At 46.2% G+C, this 26,895-nt stretch overlaps 1 long non-coding RNA gene across 1 annotated transcript in view; it reads right to left on the reverse strand.

Annotated features, from left to right (window-relative positions):
• LOC142564621 (uncharacterized) overlaps positions 1 to 23,535 on the reverse strand; it is a 34,755-nt gene extending 11,220 nt beyond the window's left edge. The window contains exons 1-3 of the long non-coding RNA XR_012824630.1: positions 23,382 to 23,535; positions 19,006 to 19,163; positions 10,138 to 10,220 (exon numbers count right to left, since the gene is read on the reverse strand). This is a non-coding gene — a long non-coding RNA (uncharacterized LOC142564621). The remainder of the gene's footprint in view (positions 1 to 10,137; positions 10,221 to 19,005; positions 19,164 to 23,381) is intronic.
• Positions 23,536 to 26,895: the final 3,360 nt, after the last annotated feature.

Here is a 26,895-nt window from a genome sequence, read left to right on the forward strand (position 1 = left end):
TCATATTTATTGTGTTAGCATCATTCATGTCCTACTCCACGCGCTTTCCCGGGACGAGCTATCGATGTATCTATGCATGTTGTATCTAACCGATTACCAACCTACCCGCTTTACTGGGTAGTCCCTGGTCAAATAGGCGGCGCATCAGGCTGCTGCGCTGACGGAACAGGGTTCAAAACCAACTATCAGACTAATTATGTTGCGGTGTGCACATACGTGCCGCTCGTCGCGAACCCCTCTCATGCCGACATGGATCACTGTAGATGCGGGACTGGGTCGGTAAGTCGGTCCGAAAACACTATTCGACGGTGGTTTGGAACACTGGGCGTGCGTCACTCAGGCTGTGCTGGTCTTCAATGAACCTCTTTGATGCCAGCTTGGGTCACTGGGTGTGTACCAGTAGCTGTGTGCCGCTTTCAGTAAACGTCTTTGACGCCAACTTGGGTACTTAGGCAGGAGCTGCTGACAATGTGGCATTCTACAAAGACAAAAAAAACACGTGTCTTTACTTAATGTGTTACCAAGTGCAACTGAATTCACGCCACAAGGGTTCCACAAGGAGAGCAACGCGTCGCATTAGCCGGCAGCGACAGAGATGCACCGGGATGTGTGCTGTTTTTCAATGAACGTCGTTCACGACAAATGTTTAGCGAACTGCGCCATGAATTCACTGGTTCTTCAAGAAACCTCGCACCCACTTGGGTCCTGAGTAGATGGCGGCTGCGTGTGCGCCGAGCGAGAGAACATATTTCCGGGTTCACACACACCGGCACGTCACCCTTCTCGTCTCGGGGGTCACGTGCCGACTTCTTGGCAGCGACCCTAGATGACGCAGCGTGGCCAGAAAGAAGCGCGAGAGAGGATCACAGTCGCCGCACGACGCTTCTCAAAGCGTTCACATGCACCGGCGCGCCAAGCATTTCAGGACCACGAGCGCAGCCTTCGCACTGGCAGCGTTAGATGGCGTCGAATGTTCTTAAAGAACGAAATAAGGAAACGGAATCAGAAAAGGAACAATGCAGTTGAACAATGAGCAATGAAAATAAGTGAAAGGCAGAACGCAAATAACAAACACTGGGACAGTATATTTAACAGCCGCAAAAGTGACACTCCAGTTTGGGCACAAAATAATTAGCATCAACAATACTACAGGCTCTTCAGTTCCCTTAGAGAAACCTTCGGTAAAGAGACTCTATATCAATATGTTTGCACTGGTGATAATGGGCGCCAGTTCTCTATGCTAAGTATGTCCAGTTTTCGTACTTGAGTGAGGCTCATCAGATGGCGGTATGGTAATTTCAACGAGAAATGGGCAAGTAAAATCTCTGGTACCTATTGTTCATACACCGCACTGCCTTTATAAAAAGTTAATGTGGTGTGTTTCACGGCCAAAACCACCACCTGGCCATGAGGCACGCTGTAGTAGAGAACGCGCAATTAATTTAGACCACCTTGGTTTCATTAACGTGAGCCCGATGCACGGTCCACGGGCGTTTTCACACTCCACGCCCACCTGAATGCGGTCACCACGGTCGTGATTGCAGCCCGCGACCTCGGTCTTAGCAGCGCAGCGCCATAGCCAATAAGCAACCACGGCGCGTCGCCATGCCTTTCTCTGAAAACGCTCGAGTTGTGTTTGGGGGGGGGGGGGGTTCAATACAATCAAGGCGTATTTCAGATTTGCTCTAACAGAAGCGTTGTATGCGAGAAGTTTTGCACTAGGTGCCGCACTTTTCCCGTTTTTTCGAAGAAACTATATCTTTCTAGTGCCGGTGCACAAATAGTGAATATGTTTGTTGGAAAGGAAAGCGTGTTGTTGAATGTGAGATCAAGGTAAATGTAATTATCAGCTTTGTATGCCGCAGTTTTTCAATAATAAAGTGTATGTACTCAGTTATCCTTGAGCGGTTTACGCAACAGGGCAGCTTTATCAGGGTTTAATTTCACATTCTGGCATCTAGGCCGATCACCAATAGACTGTATTTTTTGTAGTAGATACTGGTCCTATCTATAAGTGATTTGCTTAAAAACAACACAGTCATCCGCGAACTGTCGGAGGTATACACAACCACGAATGACATTGGGCAAGCTCATACAACAATTTTTCCTGAGGTACTTCGTCGGATGCCTTCTATAAGCCCAGGAAAAAAAAACATTAAGCTGCCCAACTAGGTAAAGAACTAATACAATTTCATGCACGGCTGACACAATAAGCGTAAATGCTGACATTTGCCACAATAATATGGGGCGCAATGTTCCATTCAGCCAGAAAATTTAGATCGTCTGTTATGACCACGTGTTCTAAATGCTTGAAAAATGTACAAGTGAGCCCATAATTTGACAATGACAAGCAATTTCTTTTGTTTAGGAATCGTAATGATGGGCACGTCCCGCTAGTTATTCAGTATTTTCTTACTAACGAGTAACAAGAAAAGATATAGGGGAACACTTGAGTTATTTGCTCTGAATAGCCCCTCAAAGAAGCACCGGAATACTGTCTTGGCCCCACAACATTTTAAAATAGACGTCTAGCAGCAAGCTTAAAAGAAGTTATCGGGTAGCCACAGGGTTTAAACTGAAAAGCTCTTACGTATAAGTATATCGAAATTTGGACAGAATGAAACCATGAACGGAATGATTGCCAAATGGTTTCTGTGGAATCCGGCAAAGTAGAGAAGATGGCATGAAAGCGAAAATATTCGCCCAAGCCGAGTGGAGCAAGGAGCTATAAAGGCAACCCATACGAGTTTCTCAGAAACAACGCTTCGCATTAAGAAAAAAATTCGTCCTGGTTTGGACTAGGAACCCCGGCCCAACGTCTTCCCCGGTTGGTCGTTTTACTGCCATCTGTGCTAACCAGGAGAGTACTCGATCACAGCATGAGAAAGAATTAATCGAAACTGGAAGCACAGCGATATTTAACAGAAGAATTCAGTCCTGCACTATACGATGGAAACTGATACGGATTTCCTAGTATCAGAATAGGTCTGCTTCTGAAGACATATTGGGTACTGCTTTGATGAAGCACTAGTTTTATTAAGACCACTTGGTAGCGACTGTGCTCGCGTTCTTATCTTTGTAGTGGCACCAAAACTTGTCCTTTTGCCATAGCAGCAAGGAGAAGGTCACCAAGAACGTGATGCAGCTTCGACCGGGTGCCGCAGCAGTTGGCGTGTATATATATATATATATATATATATATATATATATATATATATATATATATATATATATATATATATATATATTGACACAACTAGGTTTGGCAGAACCATAATGCAGCGGGTTTGCGCCTGTGGGGACGACGCTGAAGTAGCGCGGGTTTTTAGGTGAAGCGGGGAAAACGAAGAAGACGTTGTTGTTTTTCCCTTGGACGACTGATAAAATGCGATTCTTGGCGGTGCTGCTGCTCATACTCGTCGATCCCCCGTCGTTACACTGGTGGAGGTGCGGGGTATTCTTCATGCTTGGCACCCCTTCGCGGATCCGACGATCGAGCCCGGAATCACCATCGCGCATCGAAACACCGGTTCACCGGTTCAATCGTCGCCTGCTAGACTTAGCGCCCGAGTCCAGTCCCCTGCCAGAAACTTCGAGAAATCGTTTGCCTCCTACAAATAACATGGCAACCGCAGCTCCATCGCAAGTAACACTACAGAATCCTATGGTCCCGGAGAGCTTTCATGGTGATGCCTTTGAAGACGTCCAAGATTGGCTAGACCATTTCGAGCACGTCGCCCAGTATAACCATAAGACCAGCTCGGCGGAAAAACCCTCGAGTGTCTATTTCTATTTGAAGGACAATGCTCGTACGTGGTACGTAAACCGGGAGAGGAGCTTTGCTACGTGGGACGACTTCCGCGCGCAGCTTCTGGATACCTTTTCAAGCATCGACAGGCAGGAAAACGCGCAGCGTCTCCTTGAAATCCGCGTTCAAAAGCCCAATGAGAGTGTTACTATGTCCTCGGAAGACATGGCCCGTCTTTTCCGTAGGGCAGACCCAGACATGTCAGAGGAAAGAAAGCTGCGATATCTCTTGCGAGGAGTGAAGGAGCAACTGTTTGCCGGCCTTGTGAGAAATCCACCGACAACAGTGGCCCAGTTTACAAAAGAAGCTACAGCCATTGAACGGGCCCTGCAGCAACGATACCGCCAGCATGACATGAGCAACTCGGCGGCGAACACTTCCGTACTGGCTGCGAGTAACGATATGTCCCTGCGTGAAGTTGTCCGAGAGGTGGTGCGAGAAGAGCTTCGGCAGCTCGGCTTTGTGGTTGCGTCTACTGAACCGACGCCACCGTTTTCTTTTGTTGCTGATGTAGTTCGGGAGGAAGTCCGGCAAGCTTTTTCAGTGCCAGACTCTGGGAACGTTCCGCGGCGCCTCACTTATGCGGAGGCTGTTCGCCGTCCACTCAACGCAACTTCAACGCCGTTGACACCCATAACTACAACACCACCTACGCCACAAACAGAGCCCACATCGTCACCCTCGTCGACTCTACCGACCCCGCCGATCATGCCAGCACAAACAACGCCGTATTTTCGACATGCGCACGGCACTCCTTGGCTCCATGGAGAGTTACCGCCGAACTATCACCGTCGGAAAACCGATTTGTGGCGCACCGTCGACCGTCGACCAGTGTGCTACCATTGTGGTGAAGCTGGACACGTCAATAGAGTTTGCCACAAATGGAACAACCATCGCGCCGCTCAACACCCAAACTTTCCTGCCAACTATGCTTATTCTCCGTACGGCGGTCGACGCGCTTACAACGACGCTCCTGTGAACAGTCAGCCACAAAATACGACGATGCCCCGACCACGTTCTCCTTCTCGATCTCCGGCGCGCTACAATTCGCCGACTCGTCGCAGTTTCGCCGACGTCACTAGGGGCAGATCGCCTAGCCCTCGACGGAGAAACTAGCCGCAGCGACCTCCGGGGGTGAGGTTGCCAATACTCGAACTGCTCCACATCCCCCGTTATTGATGAACGGCGACGTGAAGACTACATTGACGAAAAAGACGCCCAGCACAACGACGAATACAGCGGATAGAAGTACGAAAGACATAACTGACATCGTCAGCGCCGAGCTCATCGTATGCATTGATGGCCACGAAATAGCCGCTCTGGTCGACACTGGCTCACATTTTTCAATCCTAAGCTTACAGGTCGCTGACAAACTAAGGAAGGTGAAGACACCATGGCACGAGTCCAACATAAGAACTGCCGGGGGTCAGTTGATGACACCTGTCGGGAAATGCACGGCCCGACTCTTAATCGCCGGTTCAACCTTCGTCGTCACCCTCGTCATCCTTACTGAGTGTTGTAAAGAACGTATGTTGGGCATGGATTTCTTACGGGAGTACGGCGCCGTGATTAACATCCGTGACAGAAGCGTCACATTTGCCACGAGTTTGGATAATGTCGCCCATGAGAAGCCACAACAACCTCGCTTACGTATTGCCGCGGACGACGTCATACTTTTGCCGCGGAGTTGCTCTCTCGTACAGGTGCGTTGTGACAGCCTGCAAAATGGCACTGGAGTAGCTGAACACATCAATGCGCTAGCACTGAATTGCGGTGTCTCCATTGCCAGAGCACTTATCAATGTAATCGACGGAAGCGCCGAACTCATGCTGACGAATTTTATTAAGGAGCGCCGACACATCGTTAGAGGCACTGCTGTCGCCTATTTCGACGAAGTGACAGAAATACAAGACTGCCACTTAGCGCAGGAGTCGGCCTCTACAATTCACACAGCTGCGCCTATTGTAGACGTTAATCCGACGTTAACCGCCGTTGAGCGAAGCCGTCTTCTTGAGCTCATCAATCAGTACCAGGGCTGTTTCTCCTCTGCGTCAAGAGTTGGTCAAACGCCACTTACCAAACACCGCATCATTACTGATGTCGACGCCAGACCCATCCGACAAAACTCTTATCGTGTGGCCCCAAAGGAACGCCAAGCAATACAAAAACAAGTGAAGGCGATGCTGGAAGATGGCGTTATTCGACCATCTAATAGTCCTTGGGCATCACCTGTAGCTTTAGTGAAGAAGAAGGACGGTAGCCTGCGCTTCTGCGTCGACTATCGTAAGCTCAATCAGGTCACAAAGAAGGCCATTTATCCTCTGCCACGTATTGATGATTCCTTGGATAGATTGCGAAACGCGTGCTACTTTTCCTCAATGGACTTGAAAAGCGGTTATTGGCAGATCGAAGTGGATGAGAGAGACCGTGAGAAAACAGCCTTTGTGAAGCCTGACGGACTATGAATTTCAGGTACTTCCTTTGGGTTTGTGTTCGGCGCCAGCAACATTTCAGCGTCTAATCCGGACTCAAATGGCAAACATGCCTGGTGTATTTTGATGACGCGATTGCCTTTTACGCAACGTTCGACGAACACTTACGAAGGCTGAAAACTGTTTTTGAAACGATACGCTCTGCCGGTCTCACTTTGAAGCCTGAGAAGTGCCATTTTGGTTTTCATGAGCTCCAGTACCTAGGTCACGTCGTCAGTAGCCAAGGAGTCCGACCTGATCCGGATAAAATTGCCGCCGTCACTAATTTTCCGATTCCATCAGACAAAAAAGCCGTGCGACGTTTTCTAGGACTCTGTGCATATTACCGGCGATTTATTGCGAATTTCTCGCGTATCGCATGGCCTGTAACACAGCTCACCCGAGAAGATATGCCTTTTACTTGGGGCGAAGACCAGCAGCGGGCATTCCACGAGCTGCGGCAACGCATGGAATCGCCTCCCGTATTAGCACACTTCGATGAGGAAGCCCCGACGATATTGCATACAGACGCTAGTAATATCGGTCTAGGGGCGCTGTTAGTACAATGGCAGAGCAACAGCGAAAAAGTGATTGCTTACGCCAGTAGGACACTATCCCGAGCCGAAGCTAACTACTCCACCACTGAAAAAGAATGCCTCGCAATGGTATGGGCAGTTCTGAAATTTCGTCCGTATTTGTTTGGTCGGTCTTTCACCGTCGTTAGTGATCACCATTCCCTCTGCTGACTCATGAATTTGAAAGATCCTTCCGGCCGGCTCGCACGCTGGAGTCTTCGACTCCGAGAGTTCGACTTTGTTGTTACATACAAGTTGGGAAAACGGCACGCAGACACCGACTGCCTTTCTCGGTCTCCTGTTGAGCCGGCAGCACAAGACGATGACGACACGGTTTTTCTGGGACTCGTGGATACTCCCGATCTTTCAGGCCAGCAACGGGATGACATTGAATTACTGCCGCTTATTGATTACCTCGAAGGACGAACCAACAGCGTGCTGAGGCTCTTTGTAAGAGGGGTGGCGTCATACTGCTTGCGTCGCAACGTCCTCTACAAGAAGAACTTCTCGCCTAGCGGCAGCAACTACTTAGTTGTTGTTCCATCACCGCTTCGACGTGAAATCTTACACGCCTGCCACAACGAGCCCAGTGCGCGGCACTTGGGCTTCACTCGCACATTGGCACGGATTCGTCAGAATTACTACTGGCCGAGACTTACTGCGGTCGTTAAACGTTACGTTCAGACATGTCTGGATTGCCAACGTCGTAAACCGCCATCCGTCAAACCTGCCGGCTTACTGCACCCTGTTGACGTACCGGCCACACCATTTGCACAAGTAGGCATGGACTTTCTGGGCCCCTTCCCAACGTCTACTACTGGTAATAGGTGGATAATCGTCGCCACGGATTATCTCACTAGATATGCCTAGACAAGTGCTGTGCAACGGGTAACAGCAGATGAAGCGGCACGATTTTTTCTGGAATCCATCTTTTTAAGACATGGCGCTCCCGCAGTAGTTGTCACGGACAGAGGTACTGCGTTCATGGCCCAGTTTTTAGATATCGTTCTACGTCTAAGTGGTACCGCCCACCGGAAAACAACAGCGTATCACCCTCAAACAAACGGACTGACAGAACGACTCAGTAGTTCATTGGCTGATATGATAAGCATGTACGTAGATGTAGAGCATAGGAACTGGGACGAGGTTTTACCTTATGTCACCCTCGCGTAAAATACGGCTCGTCAAGAGAGCACTCGCAAGACGCCCTTCAGTCTCGTATACGGCCGTGAGGTTACAACATTAGACGCAATGCTCCCTCATGAATTTGACGACAACGAGACGGGGGCTGAAGAGATAACACACCGAGCAGAGGCAGCTAGGCAGCTTGCGCGTCTGCGAATCCGCGAACAACAGGACTGTGTCGCCAGACGCTACAATCTTCGGCACAAAGCCGTAACATACAACATCGGCGACAAAGTGTGGGTCTGGACACCTATTCGACAGCGTGGGCTCTCTGAAAAGCTCCTACGCATATACTTCGGGCCCTACATAGTTCTCCGACGCATCAGTGACGTCAACTACGAAGTGGTTCCAGACAGCTCGCACTGTTCAAAGCGCCGATGGCATTTACCCGTGCTCGTTCACGTGCTTCGTATGAAGCCGTACTATGAGGACTGACAAGACTGCGCAGTTCTTGGCTTTCCAAGCCTCTATCATGGGGACGATGATCTTTTCTAAAGGGGGAGCAAATGACACAACTATATTTGGCACAACCATAATGCAGCGGGTATGTGCCTGTGGGGACGACGCTGAAGTAGCGTGGGTTTTTAGACGAAGCGGGGAAAACGAAGAAAACGTCTTGTTTTTCCCTTGGACAACTGATAAATTGCGTTTCTTGGCGGTGCTGCTACGCATACTCGTCGATCCGACGTCGTTACAATATATATACATATATATATCTGAATGCAGCATAACCGGTTCAACTTGCATTATATGAACAATTTCCGCATCGGAAATCGCCATGGCAATTACAAACATACTATGTTACAATGGCTGATCAGCTCGAAATATTCATCTGTGCCTGAGATGTTGTTTACAACTTATCATCTTCCTACAATGACGGAGTTTTCAGCTTCAGGCTAAACACCTCAGGTTCAGGTTTCGCCGATGCCTATTATCCTCACGCTTATATGCACAGCCTTCAGGTACATATAAATGACTCTTGCCTCTTTACCTGTCACATTCGATCGGCACTGCTGATGTGCTTAGCCGGCTAGATCCCGTACGGAGCATCCCCTACAGTATTTCGTTCGCCTGCCAACACAAGAACCTCGTCGAGGTGAATGGCGACATGTAAATAATCGCAGAAAGTGGTGAGTGAATTGAGAAAGTCGAAACATACTTTAAGTTACAAAGTGTTTTCTTTCATTATCCGAGAACATCGCCAACGGTTTGCAACCTTCGAGTTTCCTGAAATATGTGAACATTCTGCGGCGATTAGCTTTAATTGAGTTGTGTGCGTTTATCCACTGCATTTATCTTTTCGTCATACCGCTTTGTAACTACAATAAATAATCGTCCACACTTCTATCATTCTGTTTCTTGTACCCGCTTTCTAATTCGCCACTATCGGCATCTTCAGTTGCAGATTAGACAATGCAGTCAGATAAGGAAAGGCGCCAGAGCACTGCCTGTGGTTCGAATGCATAAAACCATATGCATGGTGAAAAACAGGCGTTACTAGAGCAGGAAATTCGCCAGCCAATCAAAACATTTGCGTTGCTCCACGCTTTACTGTTCTATCAACATTCAAAAAGTAATATGCTTGAAAGCAGCTGGAAGTTGGGAGTTCCACATGAAGTGGGGCTGTGAAATCATACGGATAATTTTCGCGCTCGTTCATATTGTCATTATTTGGCGGTCTTATTTATGTTGTGCTATGTTATTAAAAATCTAGTATATTCAGCCCCATCTTGGTGCTTTGACATTGCAAGAAAACGTTGTCAGGTGTATTCACATAAAAAATTTGCATGCCTGAGTCGTGTTCCCAAATCATTTGTCTATCCGGGTAAAAATTGAAGAATTTCAATGCGTCAGTCTTCTTCAGCAAACTGAAGGTCCAGAATACTCATCTTCTTAATCATAGTGCTTCCGTTTGCATGTGTACATTATTATGCACTAAACATTTTAAAGAAGTGATAAATAATTTAACAAGGGTAGGCGCACTATGTGTATATTTGCTGTTCACCGTTCAGGCAAATACAACGTTCAGTACATATTAATTTGAGGGTGAATGTTTCCTGGTTCAATACTTGCAAAACAGCACAGAATATTGTCTTACCACCGAGAGTTGCAGCCGACAATGTGGGCGCCACGTCATATCCTGAACGCCTCGAAACCGTCATCTCAACTTGGTAGTGTACTCTGCAAAAAAATATCATTCGAACTTGGAAGCCTTTATTCTTGAATGAGAAATCACTTCTTGACAGTGCTGTGATCCCATAGTTCCATGCGCGTATTTCGTGTACTTCTAGTTCATTTTCCAAAGCAGCACACACATACACAAGAATCCATATATATGTACATGTCAGTGCAAATTTTCTCTTCTGATGATAGGTCAACGCAATCAACACAGTAATGAAGTTCCATATGTTCGGCCGCACCTGCATACCGCCTGCGAGTGACTGGGTGGCTCAGAAGATTTGGCACATCCTTTAAGTGAATGAGAAACTTTGATGAATTTAAAGTGCAGTAAGTCAGTCAGCAAAAACTTCCCGATGTTGGTGATGCAGCCGAGATATGAGGACAACGTGAAAAGTATCTGAGAATCGGACGACACACAAGGCACACACCACATGTGCGATATCGGCCGATCGCACAAACACAAAGTCTGCACTGTCAGCTACAAACATTACGAGTCTCTGTGCAGTTAGCTTGAAGCCTGTTTTGGAATCCGCTTTTAACTAAAGTTGGCGTTCATAACATCTAATATCACGATTGGATTGGCGTTTTGTTTTCTTTATTCTACAGCCGCAACAGTCTTGCTATGGAAACTCTGAAGGCTGTCTTGGGATTCCCGAGAGCGACTACGTAGGTCATATCATCTAGTCACCAAAAAGCGTCGAGATAGCCCTCGGCCAAAAGCTTCTGGTAGTCTGTTTTCCCTGGCAAGAACATGTGCCTTCCCCAAGTCTATTGCGGGGCTTCTTGAAGCGGCATGCTCAGCCAAAGCACTGGATTTAACATTTTAGACGCTGTTTGAAGACACGAACACATACGTTCAATTTGACCGGGATTCAACACGCAAGGTGAAAACAGACTACGAGAAGCTTTTGGCCGAGGGCTATCTCGACGCTTTTTGGTGACCCGATGATATGACCTACGTAGTCGCTCTCGGCAACCCAAAGACAGCCTTCACAGTTGCCATAGCAAGACTGTTGCGGCTGTAGAATAAAGAAAACAAAACGCCAATCCGATCGTGATATTAGATGTTATGAACGCCAACTTTAGTTACAAGCGGATTCCAAAACAGGCTTCAAGCTAACAGCACAGAGACTTGTAATGTTCGTAGCTGACAGTGCAGACTTTGTGTTTGTGCGATGAGCCGATATCGCACATGTGGTGTGTGCCTTGTGTGTCGTCCGATTCTCAGATACTTTTCACGTTGTCCTCATATCTCGGCTGCATCACTAACATCGGGAAGTTTTTGCTGACTTACATAGTGCACTATAAATTCATCAAAGTTTCTCATTCACCTAAAGGATGTGCCAAATCTTCTGAGCCACCCAGTCACTCGCAGGCGGTATGCATGTGCGGCCGACCATATGCGAACTTCATTAATGTGTTCATTGCGTTGACCTATCATCAGAAGAGAAAATTTGCACTTACATGTGTGCAGGTACCCCTTTGGCGGTACACCGGGAGATATGCTAGAAATGTATTGTATTGCTCGTCGTCATTGGCCGTGTAATGGATTTTACAAACAGCGCATTCATCTAACTGCGCGTTCCAGTTCTGTACGATAGGTCACAGCCTTTGTAATACAACGCTCCAACGCATTTCCTTCATCCATGAAAAGAGAGAGAGGGAAACTTTATTGATTAGTTAATCGGACTTATGGCATGTCTTGGTGGGGCCCTCAGTCCAGGGCTCCACCGGCTTTTGCGGCTCGCTGAGCTTGGCCCAGGAGAGCCTATTGGCACCCCTGATCCTCGCTTGCGAGCAGTGCCTCCCACTGCCGTACGAATTCCGTGACGCTTAGAAAAGTTGAGTTTACGTTGCTTGGCCAAGCAGTATATTCACACGTTATGTGGACCAGCGTGGGTTTTGCGCGCCACCACGGGCAGGTTTCCGTGTAATGCCGGGGGCTTCTTGTATAAGAGGCTTAGGTGTGAGTATCAACTGGTTTGTATGTGACGCCAGTCTTGGGCTTGTCTTCTATATACTTTGGAGTGCGGAGGGCCGTAGGTCCGCCTCTCCCTCCTCTGAATCTCTAATACGTCGCGCACTGCGGACAGTGGTTCCTATAGGCTTCTGGCCGCTGCTCGGTCGTTGCTTCCTCGAGCTATGCGGTCTGCCCTTTCGTTCCCGTCGAGTACGTTGTGCGCGAAGCTCCACGTAATGCCGTGGTCCAGGTCCAGTCGTGAGCCGAATATTATTTGGGCGCTGCGTGGTAGCATTCCCTGCACGAAGAGTCGACACGCTGTCTGCGAGCATGAAAGCACATGAGCCAACTGGCCCTTGAAGTCGATGCCTCGTATGGTCAGCGCTATTGCCGCTGCCTCTGGTGTGTATACTGAGGTATTCTTAACCATAGCGGCTGTCGTGGTGAGTCTGTTGGTTGCAGCGATCGCGTAGATGTACTCTGTGAGTGGTTGCACTCGCGTGCGTGTAGTAAGCGGCCGGATCCTTCACGAATCGCTTCTGCAGGGTCCTCGTCCTGGCCTGTCTGCGGCCTGCGTGGTATCTGGCACTCGTATTTCTTGGTATGGGTAAGACATGGGCGTGCTCACTCAAATCTCGTGACAACAAGTCTGCTTCGTCTCCGCAGAAGAGGGGTCGAGCGTTATTTCCCAGTCTTTGGAGAATAGAGCTGCCTTGGGGCGTAGAGCTCAGCCTTTCTCTTTGCGATATCGGACTGCAGTAGCACGTTCTTCATATTTGTTGTAAATACCCAACCGCTCGAGGTGCTCCGTGCTGACTGTGTTCGGGAGTCCCAGAGCAGATTTGTATGCCGTTCTCATAAGAGTGACCACCTTCTTCACTTCAGTTTGGTCATGTTTTTGGAAGGGCAGGCCGTAAGTGATGCGGCTAATCGCAAATGCTTGCACCAGACTAATAGTTTCTTCTTGCACGAGCCCGTTGCGGCTCCGTCCAACTCGCCCCATCATACGTGCCACACTCTTAACGGTTGGTTTTTAGCTTCGAATTGTTGCATCGATGTCGTCGTTCTCTTGGATAAGTAGACCAAGCACTCTAATTTGGGTGACTTCACGAATGGCCTGGCCGTCGAGACATAAGTCTATCCTTGGTGTGGTAGCTTTCTTATGACGCTTGCTGCATACGTGCACGAACTCTGATTTTTAGGGTGCGCATGTCACACCCGCGTGCTTGGTGAAGTTTACTACCTTGGCTATCGCCTCCTGTAAAAGGGCTTGTTTATCTCCGTAGGAACCCTGGTGTGCCCACAACACTATGTCATCGGCGTAGATTGTTGATCCGAGATCCCGTGTTTGCTCGAGTTCTAGGGCCAGTCGCCTCATCCCGACGGTGAAAAGAAACGGTGACAAGATTGAGTCCTGTGGAGTTCCTCGGTTGGGCATCGCAAAGTCATCAGAGCGCGTACTGCCCAACCCAATCATTGCCGTACTGTCGCGAAAGAAGGTAAGGACGTACCGAAGCACCCTTCTTCCGCCCTTCTTCCGTAACCTATGCCTTCCAGACTTTCTAGGATTGCTTCGTGAGAGATCGTGTCAAACTCTTTTTTGACATCGAGCGCCACAACTATCCTGGCTTCTTTGCTACGTGGCGGGTCCAGAACGTCGTCGCGAAACATAAGAAAGGCGTCCTGCGCCACGACACGTTACCTGAAGCCGAGCATAGTGTCGGGAAAAAGTTCATTCCGCTCGAGGTAGTTGCTCAGTCGAGTTTGGATCACCTTCTTAAAAAACTTCCCTGCATACGACGTGAGCGATATCGGTCTCAAGTTTTGCAGATCTCTCGGTTTAGCCGGTTTCGGTATGAGTATGATAGTATCCTCTTTCCATTCTTCCGGTAGTGCCCCGTCATCGGACCATACATTATAAATTGAAGTACGTCGTTAGCTGCCTCAGTGGTTGCTGACTCAGGTTGTGCAGCATCGCATTTGTAATGTGGCCCGGACCAAGTGCGGTATTCTTCCTGAAAAAGTGGGCGGCTGCATAGAGCTCTGCCGTTGTTATAGGCGCGTCCAGCTCCGCTTTAACTGATCCCTCAGGCTTAGGCCTCATGTCGTGCTTAGGCAAACTATTTGAGAGGATCGTAACAAATAGACTACAACATTACATGGAGGAAAACGAGCTATACCCCCATAGTATGTTCGGTAGCTATCGACACAGAATGTCTTTCTCCAAAATGAACATGAGGTTCTCAGCAACATCCCATACAACGGAGAAAACGTTTTAATGGCACTAGAGATAAACGGAGCTTTTGACAATGTCGTCGACGCGGCAATCCTGGAAGGCTTTAACAGCGTAGACTGCGGGAAGAAAGTACACGAATACGTCGAAGCCTTCCTCTCCAATAGAACAGCAGCAATAGGTTTAGGAGAGATCCGGTTGCAAAAATTCCCCACACCAAACAAGGGGACACCCCGAGGTTCAGTAATTTCCCCAATACTCTTTAACATAGCAATGATTGGCCTAGGGCATAAACTATGCGGTGTGCCAGACATTGGCATTGTGAACTGGCACGTGGTGCGGCGTCGGTTCGTTATGTGTTTGCAAGCACGCACTCTGCTCCGTACTTTTGAGTACGCCAGCATATGCCAGAAGATATATAAATTCCACTTCCAACAGAACAAATCTTTGGCCCCTAACCCGTCGTGGTTGCTCCGTGGCTGTATATGTTAGGCTGCTGAGTACGAGGTCGCGGGACCGAATCCCGGGCACAGAGGCCGCATTTCGATGAGGGCGAAACGCGAAAACACTTGTGTACTTAGATTGAAGCGCACGGTAAAGAACCCCAGCTGGTCGGAATTTCTGGAGTGCTCTATTATGGTGTGCCTCATAATCAGAGAGTGCTTTTGGCAGATAAAACCCCATAATTTAAATCTTGGGTCTTGTTTGATGGACTTCCGTTTCCGGAAACAAATATTTCCCGTAACCTGGTATGATGCACGCTCATAAAATAAACAAAAGTGAAAAAACGCATGACATGTAGATGGCTGCGAAATAACAAAAAGGTTCATAAACATTGAGGTAACAAAAAAATAAAACTCAAGGAAACGTGAAGGCCGTTTCATGTACATACATATAAACAAAGGATTTTATATAATGTCCTAAAGACCAAAGTGTAGAAGAGCTTCTGATATGCGCAGTGAGAGCTTCTGATATACTCACTGAGATATTGCACAAAACTAGACGACGTGTATGACATGGTCATAACCACAGAAAAGGATATTTCACTGGTAATGGGAAATACATTGGCACGCAATATAGCTAAAAACCGAATAAAGTGCAAAGATTGTTTTACTGACAGCCATATGAATATATATGAAATGTACATGAAATGCGTGACATGTTTATTACAATTGAACAAAATGAAAAACATATGGCAGAAAGAAAATAACATCGTCCATAAAACGGAAATTCACATTACTTCGAACTTCGCCACAACTTGAGTAATGGTGGCAAGGGGTAGCAGAAGGTATTCAGCTTTTGCAGCAGCAAATAGAAAAAATTCGCAGAAACGCCTGTTGCGGAATCAAAGACCAGGTGAAACAAGCCAACAATACGACTTTTCTTTCACCACGAATGCAATGCTTCACAGTAAAATTGAGTAGCTTATGGAGGGTGAAGTGCTGGGCTAGATGGTTATCCGACATAAACGAGTTTTGCATTAAACACCACAAACAATTGGGCGCCCGTGTCGTCTGTTTTCTTGTGTGTGTGGTGTGTGGTCTTGGCGCAAAACTCTTTTATTACGTCATTTAAGGCACTACGTCATACCTACCGGGCAGTTTCAATAAACACGAGCTGCAAAAATCTCCATGTAGGACACTTGCAATGCTCATGCTTTCAAGAAAAGAAGAAGTGTATTATGCCAACACATGAAGGTTGTTCGCGCGGTTTTCTCATCGGCAATTACTGAAATACATAAACACGAACGATGAGCAAAACGTGAACAAGGTGAATGCAGGAGCCAACGTTTCGACAAGTGGACTTGTCTTCTTCAAGGCTCATCGTCTTGAATAGCCATCTCCCGCATTCCCCGTCTTTTCTCCCCATAAACACGAACAGTAATTTTTCAGGTATTGGTACGTTTGTAGAACCCCGACAAACAGAAAAAACACTGACAACGCAACGGAAAGCTGACCAGTTACTGAAGTTGCAGAATGAGACTTGGCGCAGAATAACACAAGTCATAGACCAGGTGAAAGTGAGGGGGAACATCTATTTGTCAGCTTTCTCCACTGCTAAGAGGAAAGTGTAGCACAATCAATGTCCGGAGGCTCATGGAGCACCACCACGTCCGGAGGCTCATGGAGCATACACATGCACAGGCCGTGTTCGCGCACATGCGCCTTCTAATGTCCTTGGCCCTCTGCGCTCACCTGTTGTCTTTAGGCACTCGGAAGAAATTTGCAGGGCCTGTTTTTGAAGTATGCGTGCACCACTACACGATACACGAGTAGTGCGAGTCGTGAAACGGATGAAACATCGCGGAGCGCAAGCACAGGAAGCTGACGAAACTGCTCACGTCGGTCCAGGCACAGAAGCGCACACTTCCCGACAACAGCAGATAACGAAACATGAAACTTCATGCAGTGGTCTAAGCTGGCGCCGGGCCGATGGGCGTGCGCGGAGACAGTCGAAGGTGAGGGAGTTGTGAGGAGGAGCGAAATATCACGACCTCCTCGATCGGCGCGTGCGGGCGCGCGCCGATCTAAGGGGTCGTGCACGGGAAGCGGATTTACTTTCCCGCCCTCCTGATGGATGGCGCCAACTAGCTCATCCACCAAAGCGGCGGAGTTTTCGAGTGTGGCTTGCGCTTCATAGAACTCGGAATCGGTTACACAGCGTTGCTCGTGTTCCCTACGGGCAAAGTGACGATCACCGACGCCATTTGATGTCTCATTTGTTAGTATTTACATCGCTTGAAAACTTTATTGGTCGTCGACACGTGGTAACGCGTGAGCTATGTTAACAGTTCTTCATTTTCGAGTTTTATTACCACTTCCGGAAGTTTCACATGAGCTCAAAAATTATCTTTTCGTCCAAAATTACACGCCTTAGATCGCGAAATATCCGGCCTCGCCGATTGCTTTTACGGTGGCGGTCGGTGTTATTTGAGAGCAGTGCGAGAGATGGTGCGAGTGTTGCGCTGCTAACGGCACCTAACGGCGGGTTTAGTTCAGCGCAAACAGGAGTAGAGTGTTCTTTTTTGCTCGCCATCGGCAAGCGGCGTGGACGTTTCGCGCGTGTGCCGATACATGTTTCTGCGAGATCATCTCGCGATGCCTAGGAGCAGGTAACCACGCGACCGCTCGCATGACCGTGAACGCGAACGACCAAGCGTTGGTATACAGTATAGCACGGGGCGAATGCATTCGCTCACTATCCGGTCACGGTGAGTCGCACTTCCTAGATTTGTTGTGCGCCGTGGTTGTTGCATAGGAATTCAGGTAGCAGGCATTAGTGTATGAAAGGTGCAATAAATGCCCTTGTGATTCTTCGCACTACTGCGTTGTCGTTCCTTTGGCGAAAAGCACGGTTGAGACCTCGGCAAACATGAACGCGAGGAGAATCGTCAGCATTTTTGTCGACGTCGTGCGGTTTTCCTTGTTTATAATACGGGGCGTTTTCCTCGGCTGCGCCAAATTATTACAATTGCTGGAGGCCGATAACACAATTATAACCTTTGAGTTATATGAGTCGATGAGGCGGCCATTACTTCTATGAGAAATCAAAATGCAGAATTGAATATTTATCATATTTGGGCTAATAAACTGATTTATACATTTACATTCAGGCACATATTTCAATCTAGGAGTTTGCAAGGAATATAAATTTGGAAATATTTCTCAGGATGGCACTGGTTTCCAGATATGCGCCGTCAGACTTGCGGCAAAAATGGCCCATTTAAATGCGCTATTTCAATATGCACTACTTCTAAAGTAGGTTTCACCTACTATTTTAAGAAAGTGCTCTTTGTGCGTTCAAGCGCACATGTCACTAGAACGCCAGTGCATTTCTTCCAACACTCTGAGTAGTAATGTCTACAGCTGGTGTCGTCCTGAAAATTCATTTTAAGTGAATAGGGCTTATAAACTGAATTCGACTTGTATTTCGTGATAACTTCCATGAAGTAATAATTGAAATCGTAATTACTGTATTTTTGCAATTTATTCAATTAAGCATTTTTATTTCTCGAAGAAGGAATGGCTGCGTCATCGAGTAGTATTTAGCTCAATCGTTACAATCGTGCTATCTGCCACTTGAAATCTTAAAAGTTTGGTGCAGCTAAAAAAAATGTTACTGACGATTACGATACTCCCTAATGGGAATTTTTAGTGGAGCTGTTTAGGTGTTTTGAATTCCCTATATATTGTGGAAAAGAATGGGTTTCTGAATGACAGGTTCTCCTCTTGGCGGCGGTGTTAAACCTCTGCTCGAACACATTGTTTAGAAGCAGGTGTAGACGATGCGCCGGTTGTGTCGCTCATTTTTCAGAAGGAAATATTGAGCAGGGGAATGCGAGGCGTGCGCAGAGCGCATTCTCTAGCGGCAGCGGCACAGGCGAACTAGCGCATGCGCAGTGGGAGAAAACAAGTAATACGAAGCAACAACGCATTCGAATGAGAATGCCGAGTGATTTAATGCATGTCACGCTTTCGCCTTCAGCCTGTTTTGCATATGCTAAAGTGAACGTCAATTTTTATTCGAGTTACGCAAAGCTCGAGGATAAAAAAGTAAATATTTACAGGAAATAATAATCTGAAAGCACTTACGCACGGGATCCAGATTTATATATATAGCTTTGATTCATAAATATTTTGTTATCACTTATATTAGCCACTTTGTTGTAAATGCAGTACGGCTCACTATCTTCAACTTTTGAAACATAGCTTCTGTGCACCAAATAACTTAATGTTCCATTTTGATAAAACTGCAGGGTGGAAAATAAATGTTGCGTCAGAAGAATACTCCTTCCAAAGATCATTCAGAAATTATCTTTGAAAGAATAGTAATATTTTGGCAATCCGAGGAAGTGAAATCAAACATGCGATATGGGCACATCTACCAAAGGTGTACTGTATTTATTTATGGTATGCATCGAACAGTGAAAAATAAATTTTTTGGTAGACATAAAAGTAGGTGAAACAAGCGTTCATTTCTTGCCGAAATGTGCGCTGTACTGCGAGAATAAGAGTATACAAATATTTGAAGATAATTTATCTGCGACATGCTTCTCAGCAACACCCAGTAGAACGCAGATAGCGAGCTTTTGCCAAAACCACGTTAGTCAGGAACTTGTACAGACCACTGTCGTCGGATGTGAAAAAGAAATATGCTTTGCGTTTCCTCTACGCTACCCGTGTCGTGCCACTGTAGCCAGGTCTTTGGCATCTGTTTTTCTTCTATGATGGTACTCTCGAAGATAAGCAATTTACCCGGCAAAGTTGTTCCTCGTCCTCTCTTCCTACTCAAGTCCAACAATTGTTTTTATCACAGCTGTTTTTATCAAATGTTAGCGGAAGGCATTAGGCCAGAATCACCCAACTCAAAATGAAGCACACACAAAGAAAATCACTTTGCACTAACAGTAAGCAACACTCGTCCGTAAAGCTCTTAAAAATGAATCAAGTCGTCAAACTTGGCGCTTGGTATGGGGCGCTAGATAGATAGTGCCTAAATAAATTGTTAAATCGCTGCGTGACGCAGTACGTTACTTAATATTACACAATCTTATGCTTGCCGCTTCAAATATTGATTGAATACACGCGAAATAGCCCGTTGGAAGGCAGCTGTACAACCATGCTTCACTGCAAAACACTGTTCGTCCTTGTTATTCACCTGTGAACAACTGAAGTTCGGTTTGTAAGGAAATTGTATATTGGGGTTTGGTAAAACTACTGAAGGCGCGGTCATGTCCCTTGGTCTGGTCACTGCGAATTAGCATATTCATTAATGGAGCAGCCATCGTCTTCTTCCGCGGCAGCCTTTTATATGGGGCGCGCTCATGAGTGTGTGTCTCGTACCTCGTACTGCGAGTATAGAAAACAAGGGAAGGAGAAAAAAAAAACCTTCTTCGGCTCCTGCCATCAGTCCTAACGGTTGTCAGGCTTTTCGCTTGCTGTCTCATACATCGTTGTAGTGGACCTAACCTCGGTTCCTACAACGTGGTGACCCGGACGTGATCGTACGGTGAGCACGACGTCATGGAAGAGGCCACGAATGAATGGACGACGTCCGGCACAGAAGCCCTCTCCTCGGTGCAGTTTCACCTCCCGTAGTTTCGGCCACAAAATCCTGCAGCCTTGTTTACAAAGCTGGATGCCATGTTCGACCTACGGAGAATTGACTTGCAGTGCGCGATGTTCCTTCACGCTGTCTCAGCGCTATCTGCACAAGTGGTTGAGGTTTTCTAAGCCGTTGTGGACGCACCCCACGGCCATTACAATTTATTAAAATTCGGTGGTGATGAAAAAAAAAGAAAGCTCTGGGCGGCCCACACAATTTGCCTAATGCCAAGCCGACCATAACAATACCTATACAAGGAGACAGAGAGAGAGAGAGAATAAAAGCTTTATTTGAAGTAGTGACTTGTCAGTTGGGGTGAGAGGGTTTCTTATTCCAGAAAACCTCTGGCTTGGATCGCCCTCCGGGCCCCGGCGACGAGTTCGCGCTGGTAGACCAGGTCCGGCTTGGAGATCGCAGCCTCCCACGTTTCAGCTAGGAGGCTTGGCTCTGCGTCCACGTCGGAGTAGCCTATGACGCATGATTACTCGGGAATGTAGTTTGAACAAGCAGCGGCAGTGTCTGCACGCCGACTGTTGCTTCGCTTGTTCTGGCGCTAAATGACAATGCTAGGCAACGCAGAAAGGCAACGACGTAAACGGGGGATTGTCATGAAGTTGATCGCGTTGTAACTGCGAGAGACGTACCAGCCAGCGGCATGCCAGCGGCAAGCAAAGCGTATCCACGCGTACCGTGCGTGCGGTTCTGGCATTTGTGGAGCTGACCCCGTCGCCAGTTACCACACAGCATAAAATACTTGCGAGCCCGACTAAAATGCGTCTACCTTCGGCGAAGCCACTCGGCAACAGGAGTCCATGCTCCAAATGAAGCCACAAGTAAGCGGCCCACTCGCAAATAGTGTGCCTTTCGAGGCACTCGACGGCGAATCTATGAATGAATTTGCGGACAACCCCCTCGGCTTCGCTTGTATGGTTTGCGAATTCCTCTGCTTTCTGACGCATTTGTGCAGTCCTCCAGTGCCTGTCATGCAGTGATTCGGGGGAATGTTCCGCGATCGCGAGTTGTTCGACAACTTTCGCTTGTGTGCCGATTATCGCGGATATGAGTACCCTGGTAGGGTGCCCCTGATGTCTAGTTCCAACGGCTTCAAATACCCCAACCACCCTACTATTCTCCAGCCTCACGATTGACTCTCCCAACGTCCAACAAGCTACAGCTACTTCTACTAAGACACGTTTCCCTTTCTTATTATTCCTATAAAAGAGCGATCACCAGGTATTTTTTCTTCCAATCGTTTGACGGATACCGTTACGTTTTAGTGAGGTCTTATTATTTTGTGTAAATTTTGCCAAGTACGTATGTGCGATATGTCTGCTAATACTATTTTGATAAGTAGTTGAGTCAATTATCTCCGATCGCTTAACTTTTCTTGAAGACCCGATCGGGCTGTAAATTTCGTGTTCATCGTTTCTTGGTCTTCGTTGTGAACACTATTTGGCGTGTTTCTTTTCTATATGTCTTTCACCCCAAGAATGCAACGCGCTTGCTAAATTATAACATTCATAGTGTTAAAGTGAGCATGTAGATTCGGCTTTTCTTCTTATCGCTTACTGCATATCTACTGACAGGTAGAAAGCTTTTAAATTTACGCTTTTCTTTTAGTTACAATTGCCCTGCGCCTGTCAACACAAGCTATTGGTTCTTGCACTCAAACAATTTGCATTTTGTATCAGGATGGCCTCTATGCAGTTCTAGAATATTGTATTATATTATACAGCACCCCATTTTCACCCTTCACCCAAATTATAATAGGTCACAATACTCTGAGATATAAGTTGGTCACGGGGTAATAAGCGCATGGCTCCTTTGAATACTCGGTGACCTTTTTTTTCCTGGGCGTTTCTTCTTATTGCTCAAAATTTAGCAGCAAGAGAAGGATCATACTAAGGTTTGTTACAGCGCAACCAAAGACAAGTGCAACAGAAGGTACAAAACAACCACACGGCGCTGTACCTTCTATTGTCCCTGTATTAGGTAGCGCTGTAACAAACCATAGCATGAATCCCAACCAATTGGCCCAACTGGCCGTTCTGATGCAGTATAAGAGAAGAATCCCAAGATTTTAAAAAAATATCGACTTTTATAGCATAGGAATATTCGCTAATTGATTTGAAGTTATTCGAATGAAGCTGCAAGGTTTTTCTTATGGTAATACAGCGCAAGTAACACACACAGCTACACAGACGTAAACAATGCTTTAACATGTTTGGCCAAACTTATGTTTTCCATTCTTCTGACACACTAAAATCTTTACATGACCAAACTGACACTGCTTTTCCCATACGGAAGCATAATTTTATATTCGGGTGCTGCAGTAACTCCGGCCTTAGGTTGTCATACCCTCACTGGACTGTGCATGCTTAACGGTAGCGATGGAAGAACCAATTTTTGTAGTGCCAATCGCACTTACGTTGGTTTGACAGTGCAACTCCTTAAGCAAACTGGTGATTTTGTCCCAGTCATGATTACATGACACAGGGCTAAATAAACGCCGAGAGAAAACTATGCGCATGCTGAAAATTTGGGCGAGAAAATTGACGATTGCAATTCAGTAAATCACTTGCATTGTTAGGTAATAGTTGACAACTATTTCGCTTCTTGCAACAGTTTGCTCAGAATTATCAGGAAGAACACACATGTCCGCATGAATCTTACTGTAGATACAAATGTTACTTTCCTGCTAACTTCCTCGCTATAATTTATTACCAATATACGCGTCTCCTTAGAGAAAAGAAAATTAAGCCAGAGCAAGCCGCGTAAACGTCAACGATTACACTACCATAGTGTGGTGTATCTCTTGGAATACGTTACTTTATATTGTTCATGTTGCAATTCACTTGCTTACCTTTTTTACATCATCTTGGGCTGGCCTGCCAGGGTAGTCGAAGTTTGCTTCTGTTAAAGCAAGTAGAGAAATAAAAATACCGAATATCATTCTTGATCCTCAAACGACGCAGTAGAAAGCTGTGATATTTGATTGGGAGGGAGCCAATTTATATACGTTTCCTTGTACGTCAGCGTTGCCGGAGTGTAAAGGCAAATGAATTTCCAGCTGTTTCATCTGTTGTTGAAAGAGCACTGAGTGCCATCGGTAACGATAGTTCGAAGACGTGGCACAGTAGCAACTGTTCATGTTTTCGTATTTTTTCGTGAACACTTATATATATATATATATATATATATATATATATATATATATATATATATATATATATATGCAAATAATTTCCACAATATACTCAAACAGGCCCAAACAATGTTTCTGACTAGCGAACAACTTCTGAGTCTAACCACAGCTTTTAGGAACGCGTACGAGTATCGGTGTCAAACTAACTTTCTTCTGAAGATTTATTTGGATGTCAGAGTTTGTGTGCTCAGAAAGGACCGTATTCTGTTTCACGACAATTTCTGACGTATCAGATACCCTTTTGAAAAAGTCGTGATCTTGTGCGTCCAGGTGCATTTTCCGAATTAGCTTGAGCTTGAGGTGTTTAACATTGTTGACCCGGTTGAGAAGCTACTCGGATGCACGTGTACTGCTGGGTGCTTAAGCACTTTGGTGCTCTTTCAAGGAAAGAACGCATTACTCGTCACTGACGCGCATATTTGCACTATAGTTATGTGTACCTAAAGAAGTAATTTGAAAAGAAACGACTGTTGTACACAACTGCATCCCGTGCTTGAAAAGCGAAATAAAAGTTAATTATGCGTTGATACGAGAACCTTAGCCATTATGTGTGAATATATGAAGAAGCCTTTAACTGAGTGCCATATCATATCATCTAATGAAAATGAAATGTTTGATATATGCTTGCTCACAGGCATATATATGTTTGCAAACATATGTGCAAACAGGTATCAACTGAAATGACTTCACGAGATTTTTCTGTGGCACTCTGAGCTTAGGGTCCTAATGGCACTGCTATCGCGAAAGAACTTCCACGATCACAAGCAAATGCGGTGAACAAATGTAAACGTATCTTCATTCAGATAATGTTCATGCTGTTTAAAGAAAGGGTATGCTCATCATTTCATGTACTTATCCTGATAATGAACATGAGAGGGATACACGACTTTATGCAAATTTAGCTACTTGCTACTTTTCAAAACAAATGGCCTTCATTGGATCTTTCGGGCGTTTTCGTTGTTCCTTGGTAGCCTGACATGGTAACGAAAACGTTGAATATGTCTCTCTCACACTTTCGTGCAATTGTTCATGCACTCTATCTCTCGCTCATGCCCGCGCTCTCGCTCGATCATTTGTTTGCGCCTTCCACACATCGATAATCATCATCCACGGTTTCCGCAAATATATTTTCATCAGAATATTGCACTCTTGTGGTTTATGGCTTTGTATTTCTACAAACAGTGATATTTTTACAAATTGTCGGCAAATTTCTAACTTTCCTTTTTATATATTTAGTCATTTCATCTACAAGCACAATTCCCTGGATGGGTTTGCACCCAGGCACCGATCATATCACAACGCGTTGACTGGATGTACAAGTTGTGCGTAACAGTGAAAAAAGTAATTGATTATGGGGCATTTATCATTGTTTATTGAATTTGAAGCTGTACCTACACTTGAGGGCACTGTGAGTATAGTGGCTTTTGTAAGTCTATTTTCCTAATGCTTCACAGGAGCCATTAGCGTATAGGCTTCTGCAGCGAAGTTTCTGGTTTCTCGGAGCAGAACTAGAGTTCTCACCATAATAGAGCGACAGTTACATATGAGATGCCGGAACCTATATCAATGTGTCTGTAAAATTGCAGGCCAGAGTACTTCTGCTAGAGTTGACGGAGGTACATACAAATGTGTTTCTTTGGAACGTGCTTACTGATTTTGACAAATGTGATGTCACACGTCATCTCCTGCCAGAGCCGCGCTGAAAACGGCCTCGATGGAGGCATTACTTGATGTGTAACAAACGGAATACCCTCTTCACTCAATTTCCTGACGCACAGTGAAAAGGGCTATCAGATTGAACGTCGGTTATGAAAATGTGTAGCAAAGCTTGCATCGTTTATTGTACCATAGCACGCATCCATAATGTCTGAACTTAGATTAAGGAAGTGTAACAAACTGGAGCGTGTGCTATCCAGATGAAGAGACCACTCATTGGATTCTGCGCAGGAGTTCTGTAGAATACTCATTCTACATAGGCTGGTCACACGCTGATACTTAGCTGGTGGGTAAGATTGAGAACTCTAGGTGTTCTAGATTGATATACTACAGTGATATGGTCTAAATGCGAGCCCAGAAGGCTCTTGTGCAGAGTCGTGATGCTCTGCCAGTCAGTTGCTTATGTTGTATGCCGGAAGATTTTCAGGATACTCTTTATTTTTAGGTATTTGCTTTTACGATGTCTTACGTGCAAAATATGCGGCCGCATGCAGCAGGCCTCGAAAAACAGGCCTCTAATCAGAAGGTTGGTAATTCTAATCCTCGTCCAGTCCACGAAATTTTCAGACTTTAATTGGCGCGTAACCCCAGCAAAATTTTCAGAGAGCCAGTGCGACTATTGTACTCCAGGTTAAACGAAATGAGTAAAGCGTCAACAAAGACACTGACCACACAGGAACTCGCCACTCTGTCGCAGTATTCGGCCACAACCTTTCTCATGCCTTGCAAATATTTCATGACTGTCAATTCCCAGTGTCTATCGAGCACCTGACCAAGGCGGTGGTCCCACCGGCGACGAGGCAGAAGGGTCTAAGAATCTCTCTATCTGGGAAAGCCCGCCACTGGAAGCTGAAGCTGGCCATGGTTAACGTAGTAGGGCTCTTTGAAAAAATATTAGACATTGCCAGAGATAGTATTTGTCGTAGCGAGGATAGAAGACCTAGTGAGGCTTATACAGTGCTGACTAACGGCCAAGTCCTCTGCTACTTAAGTCCTTCAGATAAGAGACAATAGGAGGAAGGAGCTTTAATCTGTAAGGCCATAGCTGGAAACATTGATGGACTCTAGAGCTTTAATGAGACTGTAGCAGTCGTCGTAAGTAAGCTAAATAGCCGATACATGCATGGTGGTAAAAGCCCCCGCCTCAACCTCCAGTCATGACGATGAAGAAATAGATCAGTTTTATGAAGATGCTCAATTAGCAATGAGAAAGGCGCACAATCAGTATACTGTAGTCGTGGGTGACTTCAATGCAAAAGTGGGAAAAAGTAGGCTGGAGAGCAAGCAGTTAAGTACAGCGTCCATGCTAGGATTACCTGAGAACAGATGTTCGCAGAAGAAATAGACTGAGAATAATGAATACCTCCTTCAGGGAGCGCAGTAACAAGAAGCAGACCGGGAGAAGTTGTAAGGGAGAAACAAGATCTTAAAGTGATTTTATACTCTCGGCCGATTC

The sequence above is a fragment of the Dermacentor variabilis genome, chromosome 11, assembly GCF_050947875.1.
Source record: "Dermacentor variabilis isolate Ectoservices chromosome 11, ASM5094787v1, whole genome shotgun sequence".
Classification (NCBI taxonomy): Eukaryota; Metazoa; Arthropoda; class Arachnida; order Ixodida; family Ixodidae; genus Dermacentor; species Dermacentor variabilis.